We start from the raw sequence: 20,715 nt of genomic DNA, 5'->3' as shown, positions 1-20,715 counted from the left end.
AATCTGGCCTGCAGCAAGGTCAGCGGACAGTTGCCAGGGAGGGTCAAGGCCATGGGTTGGGGGGACTGACTCCTAAGTGATTACAAATAAAATTAAGGATGATTCCGGCTCATGTGAGCCCTGGGGCCCCCTGAGGATCCCTCCCTCTTCTAGAGAATGCAAAACAGATGAGAAGTGCCTTCTCTTTCATCTCCCACAGACTGCAGCCAGCTCTGTGCAAACTTGTCCTCTTCCTGTTCTTTCTGTTATGTTGGGAAACTTTTTTTCAAATACTTTTCAGTTGGTTGGGTGTGTGTGTGTGTGTGTGTGTGTGTGTGTGTGTGTGTGTGTGTTAATTTCCCAGATTCTTTTGCACAGCAAGGAGAGCTTGGGGGCGGAGGACAGGTGACAGGTGGATGCCCGGAGGCTGCGCCTGAGAGGTGGTGAGACAGGAGGCTGGGGCTTCTTTTGATCCCATGCTGCCAGCTTCATCAGGCAGTGTGGTCCCCGGAGCAGTGGGCCAGCGTGGGGGCCAGAGGAGCCTGGCTGCTGACCACCTGCTCTCCCCATCCTGGCCTTAGTCCCCTGCTTCTGCTCACGGTGAGGATCAGTGTCTCGCCAGGGCCAGCGGTCCTGCCTGAGGGGAGCCTCTCATAGTGTCACATCACCTTTGTCTCCTTCCCTGGGGTCTTCAGAGAGCCCTTGGGGGAGTGATAATAAAGATCCAAATCTCCCTGTGACTTGGCAGTTCTGGGGCTGTCTGAAAAGATAAACTTCTAGGGGCTCATTAGAAAGAATCTTTCTAATGGATTCATTGAGCTCTGCCTCCAAAATGCACGGACAGCTCAGAACACGCCCAGAAAGTGCTGCACCAGCCAAGCATCCCAGATACTGTGGGAGGGAAGCAGGTCCCCAGGGCCTGGGGGCACACGTGGGCCTCCCAGACATTGCTGAGGGGGATTTTTCCAGTGGTGTGGCCTTCTCAGGCCACAGCCAGGAGACATGAGTATGTTGGCCTGATTATGTAGCTAATTTAGAAGCAACCACTCCTGGAGGCTGCCCCTGACCTTTGTCACCGGTGAAGGTCATTATCAGTCGTCTGGGCTTGTCAGAGAATGTTTCTAGCACCGTGTGTGAGACCCCAATTTGTCATTTGCTCCTTGCTTCCACCAGCAGGGCCTTCCCCAGGGTGGGGTGGGTGAGAGCCCCAGCTCTCCTGCCTGGGGCTGTGCTGCTGACCACCCCAAGGCTGCACTGGAAGGAGGTGCCCCTCGAGGACTTTGCTGAAGAGAACCACATCCTGATCTTCGTGCTCTGAGCCATGGAAGGAGCAGGAGCCCTGGCACACCGCAGCCTCAGACTCTGGGACAGGTCTGCATGTGGCTGCCTGTCATACCACGGTGGGACATCCCTCTGGGGGACCCTGGGAGCCACCCCCAAGTCCCATAAGGGCCAGGGACACCTCTGTCTTCCAGGTTCCACGGGACCCATAGCTGGTGATGGGTGTATACAGCAGGAAGAGTTGTGACCCATGCCCAGTGATGTAAGGGGACTGGGAGGTCAGCCCAGGGGCCTGCTGGGAATTTGTCCTGTTCTTGGCCCCACACAGACAAAAATGAGAGGTGACAAGACTGTCTCTTGCTTGCTTCGGCAATACATATGCTAAATTGGAATGATACAGAGAAGATTAGCATGGCCCCTGCGCAAGGATGACAGGCAAATTTGTGAAGTGTTCCATATTTTTGCTTTGTGGCACTGTTGGTACCAGCTCCGTGCTGTTTCCTCCCCACTTGGGGGCCTTACCTTCCATGATGGCTTTTCTCTCCAAGGGTGGGCTCTTAGGCTCCCTTCTGATTGGGAGGCTGTGCAAAGCTTATTTCTAAATTAAACTGTCTTATCCCTAAAAACAAAACAACAACAACAAAACCCATCTCAAATAATCTCAAACCCATACACACATCTATACATTAATGTGAATATTTTTTTATGCCCTTAAAAGTAGCTTTTGTGGGTAACAGATGGGAGCTACACTTGTGATGAGCACAGCATAACATACAGAGTTGTCAAACTGCTGTGTTGAACACCTGAAACTAATGTCACATTGAGTGTCAACTACATTTCAATTAGAAAAGTGTTTTAGGGCAGCCCCAGTGGCGCAGCGGTTTAGCGCCACCTGCAGCTCAGGGCGTGATCCTGGAGACCCTGGATCAAGTCCCATGTCGGGCTCCCTGCATGGAGCCTGCTTCTCCCTCTGCCTCTCATTCTCTCTGTGTCTCTATGAATAAATAAATAAATAAATAAATAAAATCTTTAAAAAAAATAAAAAAGTGTTTTAAGGGTGCCTGGGTGGCTCAGTTGGTTAAGCATCTGCCTTTGGCTTAGGTCATGATCTTAGGGTCCTGGGATGGAGCCCTCAGCCCTCCCACTGAGCAGGGAGCCGGCTTCTCCCTTTGTCTCCTCCTCCCCTTCCTTTGGCTCAGGGCATGATCCTGGAGACCCTGGATCGGGCTCCCTGCATGGAGCCTGCTTCTCCCTCTGCCTGTGTCTCTGCCTCTGTGTGTGTGTGTGTGTGTGTGTCTCTCATGAAAAAATAAATAAAATCTTAAAAAATATATTATAAAAATAAAGAATAAATAAAATAAATTAAAAATAAATAAATAAAATCTTCTTTTAAAAAAGGTATTTTAAAAAGTAGTTTTTGCGTGCAGAAAAGACGATTTAGGGGTTTGCTTAGGTTTTAAAAATTACTATCCCATTTATTAAAGGTATACATAAAAGGAAAAAACTTCATCCTTAAACTGTTAATTTCCTCTTTTTATTGCTGAGTAGTATTCTATTTCAGTTGTATGGATATACCCCAAGTTATTTACCCATTTTCCTCTTGATAGGTTAAACTAAAATAGCTTGCTTATGCTTTTAGGATCAGTAAGGAGTTGGCTGATTCAGCTTGGAGTTGGCTTCAAGTGGTAGGCTGGGTCCTAGCTCTGTCTCTCATTTTCCTTGTGCTGGCATGCTAGCCACAGAATATTACTCCTTTGGTGATGGCGGAAGCACAAGTGGGAAAATCCCATGGCACATATTTCATGCTTTTTTTTCAGTGTGGCCACAAACATCGCATTGGCTAATGTCTGTCCAAGCCCAAGCCCAATAGCAACAGGGTGGGGACATTTACACTGCCCACATGGGAGGGGAAGGAGAGGACACATATGCTGAATAGTCAACCCAAATAATACACAGAAATGCATTGTCCTACTATCCCAGGACACTTCCAGCCCCACTCATTCTCACTTTTAGAATTTGGTTATCTTAAGGACTTACCTTTACGGCCTTTGAAATGTCAATAAATAGCTGCCAATCCCAGGCCTTTCTGGATGCTTAAAATCCAGCGTTATCTATAACATGACATAGACAGAGGGAGAGGCAGGCTCTTTGAGAGGAGCCCAATGCAGGACTCATCCCAGGACCCCGGGATCATGATCTGAGCCAAAGACAGACACTCAACCACTGAGCCACACAGGCACCCCTCGATTATGTATTTTAAATTGGAATCACAATTTCATAACATGAAATTCCAAACAGAGGAACAACATTCACACACTTCCAGGTGAATATAATTTCTTTCTTTTTTTTAATTTTTTTTTTCTTTTTTTAATTTTAATTTAAAAAATCTTAAGTATTCTTTACACCCAAGAAGGGGTTCAAACTTATAACCCCAAGATCAAGAGTCACATGCTCTACAAACTGAGCCAGCCAGGTGTCCTGGTGAATATAATTTCTAATCCATTTGGACTCATGAAAAATTTTGCTCATGATGATAGCAAAAATAATAACAATTTTGTGGATACAAAGACACACAAAGCTAATTCCTAGTCAATGTTTTGGAAAAAAAAATTTCAAGGATCTACCCAGAAAAAAGAGAATGGGATCCAAAATGGGAGACATGCAATTTGAGAGTAAGCCAGTAAGATATATAGTAAGTTCAAATGATTGAGGTTGTGATTGTGAATTTTAATAAAAAATAAAATGAAAACCTTTATTGAGTGTTTGCTTTAAGCCAGGCATTGTTCTAAGTGCTTTCTGTATCAACACAGTAAAGCTTCATAATGATCCTTAATCCTATGACATAGATATTATGATCATCCCAGATTTAAACAGAAGTTAAAGTATGGTTGCATGACCCAGCCAGGATCACAGAGCTAGAGCCCAATCCAGTGCCTGGCTCAACTACCTCAGTGTTTCAATAGTTCAGAATTTCCAAAATGGAAGCCTCATAATTAAAACATAAACAAATCTCAGACTTAAATTCCAGCTGATTTTACTAAAACCTACATGGAGGGTTGAGAAGAAAAGGCAAACAGTGCACTTAAGTTTTATTTCTTTTAGAATAGAATTTTATGCATGTTGACCAACTCTTTCTTTTATTGACATGTAGTTGACACGCAACATTGTGTTAGGTTCAAGCGTGCTGCATAATGATTTGATATATGTATATATTGAGGAGTTATTCTTTCTAAACATTTCACAAATGCCAATTGCACATTTTATTTATCCCAAAATGTGAATGACTTTATTTTTCCTGATAAGAAAAATCATGTAGGTTCATGGAAAAAAATTAAATAGTACATAAAGTATAAATGAGAAGATAAATATCATCCTAAATTCCACATCCAGTGATAATCTTTGGTACACTTTGGTGAAGTTTGGCATAGCTTGGAATTCTGGACATCCTCTTTATACATATGCATACACGTATGTCTTAGTTTCTATGTATCATGTGTGTATCATGTATCTCTTTCATTATCAATGAATATTGATCTATAATTATCCCTTGGCACCTACATAGTAATCCATTGTGCAGATGAGCATTATTCATCTATGCCATCCCAAATTGATGGATCTAGATGTTGTTTCTAGTTTTTTTTTTTTTTAATTTAAGAATAAGCTATGACAAAGGCCTTTAAGCCATGTCTTCTTGCACTTTCCAGTTATCTTCTTAGAATATGTCTAGTGGCCTGAGTTTAGAGAAAAATCTTAAATGTTAGTGGAAGGTATATAGCTGACCTTGTTCCATCAAGCCCAGCTGTAGATTCTCATTTCTCTGCAAACCTGGGCACTCCCCAACTTCTCTGAACAGTGGTTTCATTCTTCTGGGTCCTTCAGAGGGTGTAACACAGCCTCATACCCCAAAATGAAGCTGTCCTCACTGGCTGGCTGCTGGGAGAGCTAGCCAGGGTGGAGCCTTTGCCTGTCCTCAGCTGGGGAATTTCCAAACCCTGTAATTTCCCCATTTAGATAGACATAGTAATAGTTTGGCCACAAAAATCTGCCATCTGCCCTCCTTTAGATCTGTCAAGGCTGGGTTTGCACATAATGTTTTTCACCCCCTGATGGTCTAGAACATCCTATCTGAAGAGAGATGAAGGAGGTAAAGGGAGTTGGGCTCAGGATTTTTGCAAATACAGCTTGTGGAGGCTGTGCCAAGACAGAGGCCAGATTCCACGGCCTCTGTCTAATTCTTCTGTTTGCTCTACCAGCCAGGCTAGACGCTGGGGAGACGCAGGGAAATTAGATGGTCTCCACTCTTGAGGAGCTAGCTGTGCAGAAGAGGCCCATAAACAGATTACTAAGAGAACTATAAGGGTAACCCCATTGTCAGAGTCTTTAGAGAGAGCATGATCTACCACAGTCTGTTTCTTAAGTCCACTGGTAACTCAATCAAAATAATATTTTCAAGTGTCTACTATTTACCAGCTACTCTTCTGAGTGCTGGGGACGGACTTTTGTTATCATAGCAAAAGAAGTGTCTATCATCATTGTAATAGTTTGACGATGATGTCAGCTTTCCTCTGGCACAATCAAAGCGCTGGCCATCTAGAAAGGCAGGACACTTGGATGGCCTTGGACCTAAACAGGAGGGACCCAGGAATTAACCCCAAATCAATTGTCCCCCAAATGTCCTTTTAGCTAGTTTTTCTAAATTAGGATCCAGGCCAAACCTGCTTGCATTCCTAAATCTTTTTAAATTTAGAACAGTCCTTGTTTTCCTAACATGAGTTGAAGGCACTAAGCTATTGTTTGTAGAACATCCTGCCTTCTGGATGTGTGATTGGTTCCTTGTGAGTTTAACTCATCATTTTGTTTCCTGCTTTTCCCACGTCTAACATGTCTAACACGTCTAACACGTCTCACGCAGTAACTAGCAGGAGCAAACAATCCAAACAAGTGAGCAAATAAAAGGTCTGTGAGGAAAGAAAGGACAGGAATTACAAAATTACAAGCATCACGTAATGGGGGATGCCTAAAACATTTCACCAAGTAACTAGAGACATTATGTTCTCTTCAAGCACATATGGAACATTTATGAAAACTGATCATTTATCTCACCCAAATGCAATCTTTGGTTAACATCAAAGAGTTGGATTGAACAAGTAACATTTTCCAACCATCACGTAACTCAAGAATTCCAACCATCACGCCAACCATCACGTAACTCACAAGAATACATAGAACTTAAAAAAAAACAAAAAAACAACCTTCTCTTTAAATAATTCCTGGACAGGGCCACCTGGTAGCTCAATCAGTTAAGTGGCTACCTTTGGCCTAGGTCATGATCTCAGGGTTCTGAGATCGAGCCCCCCCATCAGGCTCCCTGCTCAGTGGGGAATTTGCTTCTCCTTCTCCCTTGCCTCTCCCCCTGCTTGTGCTCTCTCTCTGTCAAGTAAATAAATAAAATCTTTAAAAAATATATTCCTGGATAAAAAGAGAAAGAATGGACTTTAGAATATACCAGAAGTGAAAAATAATAAAAATTTATCATATCAGAACTTACAAGAGGCTTATATGTGATAAAAAGGCTGAAAACCCACAAGCCAAACATTTTACCTCCAAAGTTAGCAAAAGAACAGCTGAATAAACCCAAAGAAAGTAGGAAAAAGGAAATGTAAAAGATAAGGGCAGAAATAAATGACATAGAAACAACCATTAAGTAGATGTAAATAATGAAGCCAAATCCTGGTTCTTAGAAAAGACTAATAAAACTGACACACATCCGGCAGATCTCAGTAGGAAACAAAAGATCGAACCCATGAACTGTTGAAAGGAATCGAAAGGAAACATGACTTCAGACAAAGAATAAATTAAAAATATAGTAAGAGGATATTATGAGCCACTTTTGGTCAATAATTTGAAGTTTTAAATCAAATGCACAATTTTCCACACTTACAAGTAATAAAATTTGGCTATAGAAAAAATATAAAATTGGAACAATGTTGTAACCATTTCAAAAATTGAATTGATGATCAAAAATCTTCACACTAAAGAAATATCAGAATGAGACTTTTTTTTTTTTAATCAGAGAGTTTCAACAAATATTTAAGGATGGAATAATTTTAATCTAACACAAACTTCCACAGAGGAGAAAAAAATACCAGTACGCCCTAAACCAATTTTTTAAAAACTTGGCATCGGGATCCCTGGGTGGTGCAGCGGTTTGGCGCCTGCCTTTGGCCCAGGGCACAATCCTGGAGACCCGGGATCGAATCCCACGTCGGGCTCCAGGTGCATGGAGCCTGCTTCTCCCTCTGCCTGTGTCTCTGCCTCTCTCTCTCTCTCTGTGACTATCATAAATAAATTAAAAAAATTAAAAAGTTGGCATGATCTTGGTATCCAATCCAAAGACTTTTGTAAATCAAGGAAATGTAGGTCAATTTTTTTCACAAACATATGAAAGGTAATACGTTATGACCAAGTTGGGTTGATCCCAGGAATGCATCAGAAAATCTCGTCATATAATTCATCACATCAACCCATAAAAGGAGAAAAACCATATGATCATCTCAATAGATATAGAAAAAGTGTTTGATAAAACTCAACCTTCATTTACGATTTTTAAAAATTCCAAGTAAATTAAGAACACAAAAAAAATTCTCTTAACTCGGTAAAGGATGAAAAAAATCTACATATTTGTACAATTGCTTTCTTTGGACTAGTATTTTCCCATTATGTACTTTTCATTCTTTTATTTTTTTTTCTTTTATTTTTAAATATAGATTTTGTTTCTATCAAACCTGGCAAACACTTTTTTTTTAAAAATTGCTGTGAACTACACATAACACAAAATTAACAATTTAAAGTGAACAAATTAGGGCATTTAGTACATTCACAATGCTGGACAACCCCACTCTATCTGGTTCCAAAACAATTTATCACTCCAAAAGGAGACCCTATACCCATTAAGCAGTTACTCCTCATTCCCCTCATTCTCCAACCCCTACACTGCCAATCTTCTTTCTGTCTCTATTAGCTTACCTGTTCTCGATATTTCATATCACTGTAATCATACAGGGGCACCTGGGTGGCTCAGTGATTGAGCGTCTGCCTTTGGCTCAGGACATGACCCCGGGGTCCTGGGATTGAGTCCTGCATCAGGTTCCCCTAGGGGAGCCTGCTTCTCCCTCTGCCTGTGTCTTTGTTGCTCTCTGTGCCCCTCATGAATAAATAAATAAAATCTTAAATAAAATAAAAGATTTTATTTATTTATTCATAAGCAACAGAGAGAGAAAGAGAGAGAGGCAGAGACAAAGGCAGAGGGAGAAGCAGGCTCCATTCAGGGAGCCCGATGTGGGACTCGATGCCTGTTCTCCAGGATCAGCCCTGGGCTGAAGGCAGCGCTTAACCGCTGAGCCACTTGGGCTGCCCTAAATAAAACCTTTTAAAAATGTAATCATACAATTTGTGACTTTTTGTGTCTGGTTTCTTTCTCTTAGGATAGTGTTTCCAGGTTTATCTATGTTGCAGCATGTGTCAGCACTTCATTCCCTTTTTTGGCTAAATAAAATTCCATTGTACACTATAATTCGTCTATCCATTCATCCACTGAGCAGCATTTGGGTTGTTTCTATTTTTGCTATTTTGAACAGTGCTGATATAAAATGAGTGCATGTATATTTATTTGCATACCTATTTCCAGTTCTTCTGGGTATATACCTTGGCATGGAATTGCTGGGTCATAGGGTAATTCTATGTTTAACTTTTTGAGGAACAGCAAGACTATTTTCTGCAGCGGCTGAACCACTTTACATTCCCACCAGCAATGTACAATAATTTCATTTTCTCCATATCCTCACCAACATTTTCTATTGTCTGTCTTATAGACGTCTCAATGGGTTTAAAGTGGTATCTTATGGCCATTTGGTTTGCATTTTCCTAATAACTAATGATGTTGAACATCTTTTCATGGGCTTCTTGACCATTTGTATATCTTTTTTTTTTTTCATTTCTGTAAGATGACACGTATCTTCTAAGTTTATCTTTGTCATTAGATGATGATAAGAAGATGCTTATCTTCTTTGGAAAAAAGTCTTCAAGTCCTTTGCTCATTTAAAAAATTCTGTTATAGGGGATCCCTGGGTGGCGCAGTGGTTTGGCGCTTGCCTTTGGCCCAGGGCGTGATCCTGGAGACCCGGGATCGAATCCCACATCAGGCTCCCGGTGCATGGAGCCTGTTTCTGTCTCTGCCTCTCTCTCTGTCTCTCTGTGACTATCATAAATAAATAAAAATTAAAAAAAAATTCTGTTATATGTCTTTTTGTTGTTGAGTTGTAAGAGCTCTTTACATATTTGGGTACTGGACCAAGTGATGTAGAATGGCGGGTTTAGAGCTGAGAGACAATACCTTTAGATACATTATTTGCAAGTATTTTCTCCCCTCTCGTGGATTATCTTTTCACTTTCATGATAGTGAAATACAAAGGTTTTAATTTGGATGAAACCTAGTTTGTCTATTTTTTTTTTTTTTGTGCTTTTGCTGTCATATTTTAAAAACTATTGCTTAAAAAATAAAATAAAAACTATTGCTTAATCCTAAGTCTTGAAAATATACACTTGTGTTTTCTTCTAAGATTTTATTCTTAAGTTCCTACTCCATCCTTCTTTTTTTCTTTTTAAAGATTTTATTCTTTTTTTTTAAATTTTTATTTATTTATTCATGAGAGACACACACAGAGGGGAGAGAGAGAGAGAGAGAGAGAGGCAGAGACACAAGCAGAGGGAGAATCAGGCTCCATGCAGGGAGTCTGATGTGGGACTTGATCCCGGGACTCCAGGATCACGTCCTGGGCTGCAGGCAGCACTAAACCGCTGAGCCACCGGGGCTGCCCCTACTCCATCCTTCTTCTCATACTCTCTTTAACATCTTTAACATTGTATCTTTATCTCACTGTCCCTTACACCAAACTCTCTACTCTCCTTCACACAATCCCTAAGCTCAATCAAAATCTCACAATGGTTTTATTTCAACACCATGGATTTATTTCTAAGTAATCCCCCCACCAGTCCACCATTTCCTTCTTTTTAGTTTACACAATAGAAGCATAACAACACACTGCCTTGCCAGCATGCATGTCTGGGTTCTACAAAAGGTCTTTGCCATTGCTTGCTATGTCAGATAATGTGAACTGATCAAGCCAATATGGTCAAGTGAACTCTTAGCTTTGTTTTGGTAGATTTTGGCAACTGTTAAAAGTCTGAAATGAATGAGGATGTGCTACTTGCTTCTCCCATCCAAATTCTGTCACATATATAAATAGATGCTTAATAAACAAACAGTTAATAGCAAGTAGGTAGAAAGTAGTTCTATTTGCTAATGAAGCCCGAACTCTGTCCTTTCAGGTACTCTAGGCATCATCTTGCATAGAGTGTGCACTAAAGGTAGATGTGACACCAGCCCAGAGGCAGGGTTGTACTACTTTTATGTTTGGTATCAGGCAAATTGAAATTCTCCTCATCATTCTCTGGATACAGGGAATTTTAGAGCTCAATTCTCAGGGAGCATACCTAAGTGTGAACCCTACAGGACTCGCTAAAACAAGAATAAGGAGTGTCACTCAAAGAAGTTAACATATCTTGAATACCTTTAATTTAACCATGAGAGTCTTACTAACAGTTATCAAGCTATTTAGCAATTTGTTAATTAGTTAATTGTTAATGTAAATTAATGAAAACTAATTCCTGGTATTCAACTTATTAATTAAGCCTGATATATTGGTCTAGATATGGATAGCAGAAAAGGTCCCTGCCTCTGAAATGTGTCTCCTAATACAATGCCAAATGAGGACTCCTATAGGCTTTTACACATTGTCTGTGATGAAATATTTTAGAGTAATTACAGACATTGTGATATGCATTCCTAAGAAGTTCTATAATGAAAGCCTGTTGGTGGTAAACTTAGTTTTTGTCTGAAAGTGTCCTTGTTTTTCTTTCATTCTTGAATAACTGTTTCACTGGAAATACAATTTTAGGTTGACTTTTTTTTTTATTTTTTTTGATTTTGTAGATAGCTTAAGACTTCTGGTTTGCTGCTAAGAAATCAGGCATCATTATTCCTCCATAGGTCATCTGTTTCTTTCTACATCAGCTCTGAAGCCATCTCTTGTCATTGTTGCTGCATGGAGCCTCTGGCAAGCACAAATAGGACATAAAGTACAATCAAATTGCCCAAAGTGAAAGCTTCAGTTAGGACCTATGGGATTCCACAGATTAAATTTATCAAAAAACACATAATCAGAGATTTCTAAGCATACAAGAAATTGAGGCAGTATGAGTTAGTCAGGAAAATAGCAAACATAAAAACATGTAGACCCCTAAAGATTGCAGATATTGGAACTGATATATAATACCAGATTAGGATTCTATATAAAACTATTTGTAAAAAAAACACACACACACACATATTTGTAACACATTTAAAGAAATATAGGATACATCCACAAAGGAACAAGGAACAAGATGTTATACATAATGAATAAGTTGATTGGAAAAAATATACAAATAAACCTTAAATGATTGGAATATTTGGTTCCAATATATTGGAACCAAATAATCACTAAATGGATTAAGCAGCATATTAGATACAACTGAAGAGAGAATTAGTGTACTGAAATGTATCTCTGAAGAAATTTCCCACAATAAAGCACAGAAGATGAAAAAAACATGGAAGAGGAGTTGAGAGATATGGAAATAAAATAGAAAGGTCTATTCAGAGTCTCAAAGGAAAGAATAGAGAGTGTAAAAGAAAGACACAATTTGAGAAGGTAATAGCAGTAAAATTTTCAGAACTGATTAAAAAGAAATGCATCCACAGATTCAAGAAATACAATGGAAACATTTCACATCTATTTATGAAGAACAAAAACAAAAAAAGACTTTCATTCCATTAGTAACAATAATAAAAACTTAAATAGAGTTAAAAACTTATTTTAAAAACTCACCTAGCAAAGGGCACTGTGTATCAGTAAGTCCCAATGAACCAAATTACAGAAAGTAATGGGAGGGGCACTCATGTGGCAGTCAGTTAAGCATCTGACTCTTGATTTTGGCTGAGGTTGTGATCTCAGGGTCGTGACACTGAGCCCGGTATAGGGCTCCCCACTTAGTGTGGAGTCTGTTGGACATTCTCTTACTCCCTCTCCCTCTGCCCCTCTCCCTGCTTGTGCTCTCTCTCTCTCTCTCTTTCATAAATAAATAAATCTCAAAAAATTTTTAAAAGAAATAAAATACTGGTTCCTTCACAGGTGAGTAGGTACCTATGGCGGCTTCAAGTTATGGGTGAGTTTCCCACTGATCAGGGGAAATCACCTGGGCTTTCAATGACTTCCAGTTCAAAATATTTTCTAATTTTTCTGTGACTTCTTCTTTGACCTAAGAATTATTTAGACGGGTGTTGCTTAATTTCCAAATTTGGAGATTTCCTAGGTTTCTTTTTGTTACTAGTTTCTAATTTTTAAAAGATTTTATTTCTTTATTCATGAGAGACAAAGAGAGAGAGAGAGACAGAGACATAGGCAGAGGGAGAAGCAGGCTCCATGCAGGGAGCCCAATGTGGGACTGGATACCAGGTCTCCAGAACCACACCCTTGGCTGAAGGCGGCGCTAAACTGCTGAGCCACTCAGGCTGCCCATGGCGTCCTTGGTTTCTAATTTAATTCCATTTTAGTCAGAGTACGTACTTTGATTCCAATCCTTTTACATTTATTGAGACATGACTTGTGCCCCAGCATATAGCTAACTTGGTTAATGTTCCATGTGCACTTAAAAAAATGCATATTTTAGTTTGTGGATGTAATGTTTTATAAGTGTCAATTAGATTGCATTGTTAATAGTGTTGTTCAAATCTACTGTCTTTACTGATTTTTTTCTGTCTGCTTGTTCTATCAATTACTGAGAATGAAATATTAAAATCTCCAACTCTAATTGTATAGCCTTTTGGTCTTTATCAATATTTATCAATGTTTGTGGGGCACAACTAAAGCAATGCTTACAGGAAAACTTATACCTTATACCTATATCAAAGTTATCAAAGGAAACTTAAATGCTTATATTGGAAAAGGAATAAAAAGATGATTTAAAATCAATAATCTAAGTTTCCACTTTAACAATTAAGAAAAATAAGAGCAAATTACACTGAAGTATGCAGAAGGAATAAATTAATAAAGATAACAGAAAAAATAAAAAGAAAACAAGCAGGTGACAAAAAATCTACAAAGCTTATAAACTTTAGGACTCATAATACTGAATAACAATAGCTTATAATTAAAGAGAGGTAAATTGATGTTAAATGTTCTAAGTTTCTTGAATTGTACAGAAAGGGGTAGAATAAGGTACTGCTTAATTTTAGACTTTGTAAATGTGCATGGTATAGTTTCAAAGATCATCCCTAAAAAGGAATTGAGTGTGTAAATTCCAGAGAATACATGAAATAGAAACTACAAATAGGAATAGAAAATAGGAAGAGGAAAAACAAACAAAGAAAAACTCAGTCACTGAAACAAACAAACAAAAAAGGCCAGGAAGAAAAACAAAGAAGCATCAAAAAGGAAACACAAGGGGCAGCCCGGGTGGCTCAGTGGTTTAGCGCCACCTTCGGCCCAGGGCCTGATCCTGGAGACCTGGGATCGAGTCCCATGTCAGGCTCCTTGCATGGCGCCTGCTTCTCCCTCTGCCTGTGTCTCTGCTTCTCTCTCTCCTCTCTGTGTATTCTCAGAAATAAATAAATAAAATCTTTAAAAAAAAAAGCATTGTAGAAAAAAGTTCAAATTTACCAATAATCACAGAAGTAGGTGGACTAAACTCACCAGGCAAAGATGGAAATTTTCAAAATGGATTAACCACCTATCCCCTTTCAGCTGTCCAAGAGATGTCTTCAATCTAAAAGAGTGTAAAAAGCTTAAAAACAAAAAGATGGGAAAAGTATGCCAAAATTAACTATTTTAATTATATTAACATCAGATAAAATATTTGTTAAAGAGCCAATACTGAGAATAGAGAAAATATCCATGTAGTGATAAAATATCAATTTACCGGGAAGTCAAGACAATTCAAAATTTACATGTATCTTATAAGATAGCTTTAAAAATGAGTAAAGCAGAAACTGACAGAACAAGAACTTGACATCAATCACCATTGTGGAAGATGCTAGCACACTTCTCCCTATCATTGACAGACCAAGCAGAAAAAACATGCTATGAAATGAAGGCTATGAAATGTAGTTAGCAAGTATTATTGAATGTTAATTTATATAGTTTTTTGAACATGAATTGAAGAATATACATTCATTTCAAGCTTCCATGGAACATTTGTGAAAATTAACCATATGCCACCAAGCAAGCCACAACAAATGTCAACGATTAAAATTATATAGATCACCTTCTATGGTTATATTGCTTAACTTATAAACAGACAACAGAAAGATGATACATTATTAACATATTTGGAATTAAGATGCTTAACTTTCATATAACCTGAAAGTCAGAGATGAAATTATAACATTGAACTGAAAGGTAATATTAAATATCACACATTAAAATTTGAGACATATAGTTAAAATAGTATTTAGAAGAAAATTTATAGCCCTAACTTCATACTTTGGAAAATAAGAAACTGAAATTAATGATTTGCTCATCTCAAGTTAGTAAAGAGTGCAGCAGAATAAACCCAAAGAAAGAGAAGGAAGGAAATAATAAAGGGTAGAAATTAACGAGAGAACAAACATACAGTAGAAGATCTACAAAGACAACAAAACACTAGTTAACTCTTAATTACAGAGAAAAAACTGATGGTTACAGAGTAGGCGTGTGGTTTGGGGAAACAGGATGGGAATTAAGGAGCACACTTGTTGTGATGAGCACTGGATATTGTATGGAAGTGCTGAATCACAATATTGTACACCTGAAACTAATATAACACTGTACGTTAACCAACTGGAATTAAAATAATTTACATGAATTTAAAGTAAAAGAAAATAAAATGCTAAGGAACTTGATAAATTTCTGCTGAGATTGATCAAGAGAAAGGAAAGGTACAAATAATATAATACCAAGAATGGAAGAAGGAGGATATAACTCCACAAGCTGCCAGATATCCATAAGATAGTGATGGGGTATTATAAACAAATATATACCAACATATTTCAAATTTTATACTGGACAGATTCCTAGAAAAATATGCCTTACTAGTATTGACTCAAGAAGATATAGAAAACATGGATAGCCCTATAATCATTAAAGATGTTACATGAGTAGTATATAAGTTGGGATCTACTCAGGGAATAAAAACCACAGGTTATTTGAACCAAAAGAATTTAAAAGAAAGAGTTGTTAAGCAGGTATAAAGTCATTAACAAAGTAACTGAAAGAGATCCTTTTAGATATGGAGGAAGTAACTTAATGCAGCTGCCACCCTAAAGTTGGGGAAACAAAGGGAAGAGGTTGGGGTTATTAAAATTTAGTGACTTAGAGGAGGGGCCTCATAAAGGTGAAACTCAGACCTCTCGCTAATGAGGAGGTACTGTTAGCCTGGAGCAGGTGTTACCCAGTTTGGAGGCAGAGCCCCCAGGGATGGAAACCAGACTTCCTAAGAGGAAGCCCAGGACTCCCTGAGAGGAGCCTGCTTTTGCCTCTGCCTATGTGTCTGCCTTTCTCTCTCTCTCTCTATCTCTCTCTCATAAATAAGTAAATACAATCTTAAAAAAAATACAATCTTAAAAAAAAAAAAAAAAAAAAAAGAGGGAGCCCAGGCTGGCTGGTGCTAGTGTCTTTGGGCTGTGTGTGAGGAGCATGAAGAAGGTGGTTCTGCAAGTGTTGGACACACTTCAAACTGGGCTCAGCTGTTGTTTTAGGAAGACCTGCTAGGTGACTCTCACAAGAAAAGAAAGCTGCTGGGAATCAAGTAAGAAGCAGATAAAAAGTAGCCAGCTCTTTTTTGCCTCCCCTTGCCTCCTATTGCTCCCCTAGTGCCCCCTACTGCAGAACCCAACATGGCACCAGCTGACCAAGCTGCAATATGGTTTGGAGTCCCAGGTCCCCCATCATAAAGTAGAGTATAGGCGGGTGGGTTTAGAGCTGGGGAGACAATACTTTCTGTGGCATAGTCCTTCCCGTTGGCTTCTTGGTATTCACACTCACCATTACACCTACATTTGACTTTTAGGCAACAAGAAAATAACTCTATTTCCATCTAACATGATGCAACTGTCTTTCACGCACATAAAGACATTCTCAATCTCTCCCCAAAATGAGAAGACACAAAGTCTCAATGGTCTGTATTCGTATCTGGTCAACTAATAACTTCTCAAATCCAATTACAGTCCCGCCTGAATATTCTGTTACCTAAATATGAAATTGGAAATTTAACTTCCACAAAAGTTACATAAAATAATACTGGGAAGGGGGGACAGAGAAGAAGAAGTGGTTAATGCACACACACACACACATACACACATTATAGAGCATGCATGGAAGAAAATATTCACAGTTGATTCCGTTTCTGTGATTTGTCATGAGGCTGTGGTTGACATTTGTAATTTCTTCTTCCACTCTTCATTCTACATACTCTCTGTTCTCAACTAGTTAATGGTCTTTACCTCTGAGGTGCCCTAAATCTTCATTTCTGAAGTCTCTGAATTCTTAGTGGTCCTGCCTTTTGGAATGCTGTAGTTTTCCATTCATTTTTACAATGGGACATGGAAGTACTAAGAGGCATCCCAGAACATCCTCGGAGTTTCAGATAGAGTCCCATCCACCTCCACTGTGTAGCAGCAAACAAATTTCATCTTGTAACCAAGATCAGTTACCTCGGGCAGTAGAGTAGCCCCTTTCTTCTCCTCTTGGTTTAGTGGAAGAAAGAGTCAAAATGACTGGTAGCAGTCCCAACTTCCAATGTAATGGAAGTATACTTGTGCCTTTTGGTAGAAGCATTCTTCTCTTAGGAAGCAAGACTTTCAAACCTACAGAGCTCGGAGTTGTGGGGAGGGAAGTGAAAATTCTGCAAGCAGGTTACTAGGTGTAATAGTGAGAGGACTCACTCCTATTTCTATCTCTTAATTCCTGGACTCATATATTGCAGTGATGAGAGAGAAAGTACCATATATAGGTTTCAACCCAAAGCAAAAACTGCACCCTGTAAGATAAAACTCCATCCTTTAAAGCTCTTCTGCCTGGAAGCCTGGAAGATTTTCTTTTTATTCTCCAAGATCGTGCATTTTACCAGGATGTGCCCTCACATGTGACTTTCTCATCAATCCAGATAGAACTCAGCAAGCCTCTCAATCAGTTGATAGATATATTTTCCTCAGCTCAGGAAGATTTTCTTCTAGTATTCAATTAAGACTTTTCCCCCATCTGTTCATGCTTGTCTCCATCTGGAGCAGCTATTATATGTTCATTAGATCTCCTGGTTTTGTTCACTATGTCTCTTTTCCCTCATAAATTACATTTTTTAGAAAAACCTTTCTTCTCCATGTTTTTGAGGTACTTCCTGCATGTCATCTTTAGAGTCACTAATTGGGTCTCAGTAATCTTTAATTAACCTGCTGAAGTTTTTAGTTAAAAATCATGTTTTCTGCTCCAAGAAGTTGTATGTGTGTGTGTGTGTGTGTGTGTGTGTGTGAGAGAGAGAGAGAGAGAGAGAGAGAGAGCATGTACATGCAGCACTTGAATTTTAGATTTCATTTTTAAACTAAGTAGTTCCATTTCACTAGGCATATTAGTTCTCAATTGCTCGTATAAGAAATAACCACAAAGTGACCTGTTATGTTATTATCATACAGTTCTGGAGGTCAGAAGACCAAAATACATTTCACTGGGCTAAAATCAAGATGTCAGTTTCCTTCTGGGGGCTGCAAGGGGAGAATCCACTTCCTTGCCTTTTCTAGCTTCTGGAGACCACCGACATTCCTTGGCTCACGGCCCCTTTCTCTATGTTCAAGGCCTATCACTCTTAACTTCTGATGCTGTCATCTCATCTCTTTATTCTGCCTCTGATTCTCTTGCCTCCATCTTATAAAGACCCTTGTGACTACACCTGGCACTTCTGGATAATTCAGAATAATATTCCCATCTTAAAATCCTTAGCATAATCACATTTGCAAAGTCCCTTTGGCTACACCAGGCAACATATTCGAAGGTTCTGAGGCTGGGATGTGAACATCTTTGGAGGGGTGAGGCTTTATTCAGTCTGCTACATCAGCCATGTGTTCTAACTGTTCAATTTGATGTTCTTCCCTCTGGCTGCAGGGATGCCTCGTTAACTTCCTCAGTCAGCCTGTTGGGACTCAGGTCTGACTGTTGGAATACTCTTTTTTTTTTTTTTCTGTTGGAATACTCTTAAAGGCAGGAGTCCAGCAAGTGGTGAAAAACAGAGGAATTGTACACCCTGTGTGCCAGTGTTTCAAGGGTGGGGTCTGGCACTCAGCTCACCTCCCACAAATTCCAGGAGGAAGCCTCTTTACAAGTGTCTCCCAGCCATGAGTCAGAGCAGACATTCAGATCATTGAATATTCTCATATACTTCTTTAAAGTTATTGTAATATTGTCCTTTGAGATTGCTTAATCTGTAGTGACTTCATGCATTGATTTTGCTGGCTTACTTCCTTAGCATTTGATTTCCTTGTAGGTTTTGGGAATTCTGGTTTACAGAGTTATTTTCAAAGGAAACTGTTCTGTTTTTGTATCTTCTTTTTTCCTTTCCTCTCCTCCCCCTACCCCCCGCCCCCGGCCCAATTGCTCTCTCTGGTCTTCATTTTTCAGTTGCTGGGTCTTTCAGGCCCTCCGTCTTGATCTCACTTCACAGAGGGTAGTTCAGGTGGTTACTGTTCTGCGGTTACATCAGGCTGTGACTGATCCAGTTATAGAGCAGCGGGAGGTTGGCATAGCTCCTGGTCTTTTATACTCCCTTACCCCCCAGGCTTCCCCATCTTCTTCTCACAGGCAGGGGGCAATCCATCCAAGACCCAAGACCTCAAACAGTGAGCCTGGGCTCTGTCTTCCATTTTGTGAGCAACCCCGGAGGCAAAACAGCTTGTTTCTTGGTTGAATTTCCTTCCAAGTATCTAAGCATCGCTGATTTTCTCTTCCCCATCTATTCTCGGTCTTTCAGATCTTTCTTTTCTATGACTTCTCTTCCTTTCTCTTCCTAATTATGGGTTCACTGATTTTTTATTTTTTACTATCATCTTGGAGGGATCTCCAGAGACAAACGGCTGGATGCATGTGGTCACCTCATCAATTTCAACTGGATGTCCAAACTATCATTTAAAACTTTATTCTTGGGGCAGCCCAGGTGGCTCAGCGGTTTAGCACCGCCCTCAGTCCAGGGCCTGATCCTGGAGACCCAGGATCGAGGCCCACGTCGGGCTCCCTGCATGGAGCCTGCTTCTCCCTCTGCCTCTCTCTCTCTCTCTCTCTCTGTATGTGTGTGTGTGTGTGTGTGTGTGTGTGTGATGAATAAATAAATAAAATCTTAAAAAAAAACTTTATTCTTCAGGGGCTCCTGGGGGGCTCAGTAAGTTAGGCATCCAACTCTTGGTTTCAGCTCAGGTCATGACCTCAAGGTTGTGGGATGGAGCCCCCATGTTTGCTTAGTGAGGGATCTGCTTGTGGATTATCTCCTTCTCCCTCTGTACTTCCCTCCGCTTGTACACTCTCTCTAAAAACAAAAAAATCTTTATTAAAAAATAAAACCTCTATTCTTCAGCCTGCATATATTTTGGCTTAGAATATATTGGATAAAAGGTTTCATTAGCAGATTTAACAAGGGAGGGAGAGACAGGAAGAATTGCAGGTGATTCTACATTGCTGACTAGAGTTTAAGAATCCAGGATAGTGGGACGCCTGGGTGGTTCAGCAGTTGAGCATCTGCCTTTGGCTCAGGGCCTGATCCTGGATTCTTGGGATCAGGTCCCACATCAGGCTCCTTGCATGGAGCCTGCTTCTTATCCCTCTGCCTGTATCTCTGCCTCTCTGTGTCTCTCATGAATAAATAAATAAAATCTTAAAAAAAAAAAAAAAGAATCCAGGATAGTGAAACAGATTTTGGAGGCAAAGACAGGGAAGTGAGACTAGGAGCTTGAGACAGAAGGAAAGGAAGACACACACACACACACACACACACACACACACACACACACACAGATAGTAAATAGGGGTCCAGACTTCGTGTTGTTCAAGGCCTTTAGTGATGGGGTAGGAGGAAGAAGGAATGTCAATCGAGCAGTTTGCTATGAGAGGCATCGCTATAAAAACAGAGTTTCAAGAAAGGGAAGATCAACCCTTTCAAGTGCCACACATGGGCCCGCAGAAAAGGATCAGCCACATTTTGGATTCGGCTCTGGGCTTCTCTCACTAGGACATTCCTCTGTGAACTCTTGTGCTTGAAAGTCATTGACTGGCTTAAGAGGAGGCTCAA

At 39.8% G+C, this 20,715-nt stretch overlaps 1 non-coding gene across 1 annotated transcript; it reads left to right on the top strand.

Annotated features, from left to right (window-relative positions):
* Positions 1 to 1,619: 1,619 nt before the first annotated feature.
* LOC121492225 lies at positions 1,620 to 1,723 on the top strand. Its single transcript, XR_005988137.1, has one exon. It is a non-coding gene; the product is annotated as a U6 spliceosomal RNA (small nuclear RNA).
* Positions 1,724 to 20,715: the final 18,992 nt, after the last annotated feature.

This window comes from Vulpes lagopus, chromosome 5, assembly GCF_018345385.1.
Source record: "Vulpes lagopus strain Blue_001 chromosome 5, ASM1834538v1, whole genome shotgun sequence".
Lineage (NCBI taxonomy): Eukaryota > Metazoa > Chordata > Mammalia > Carnivora > Canidae > Vulpes > Vulpes lagopus.
Note: the sequence above shows the minus strand (reverse complement) of the source record. Positions and strands in the feature narration are given on the sequence as shown.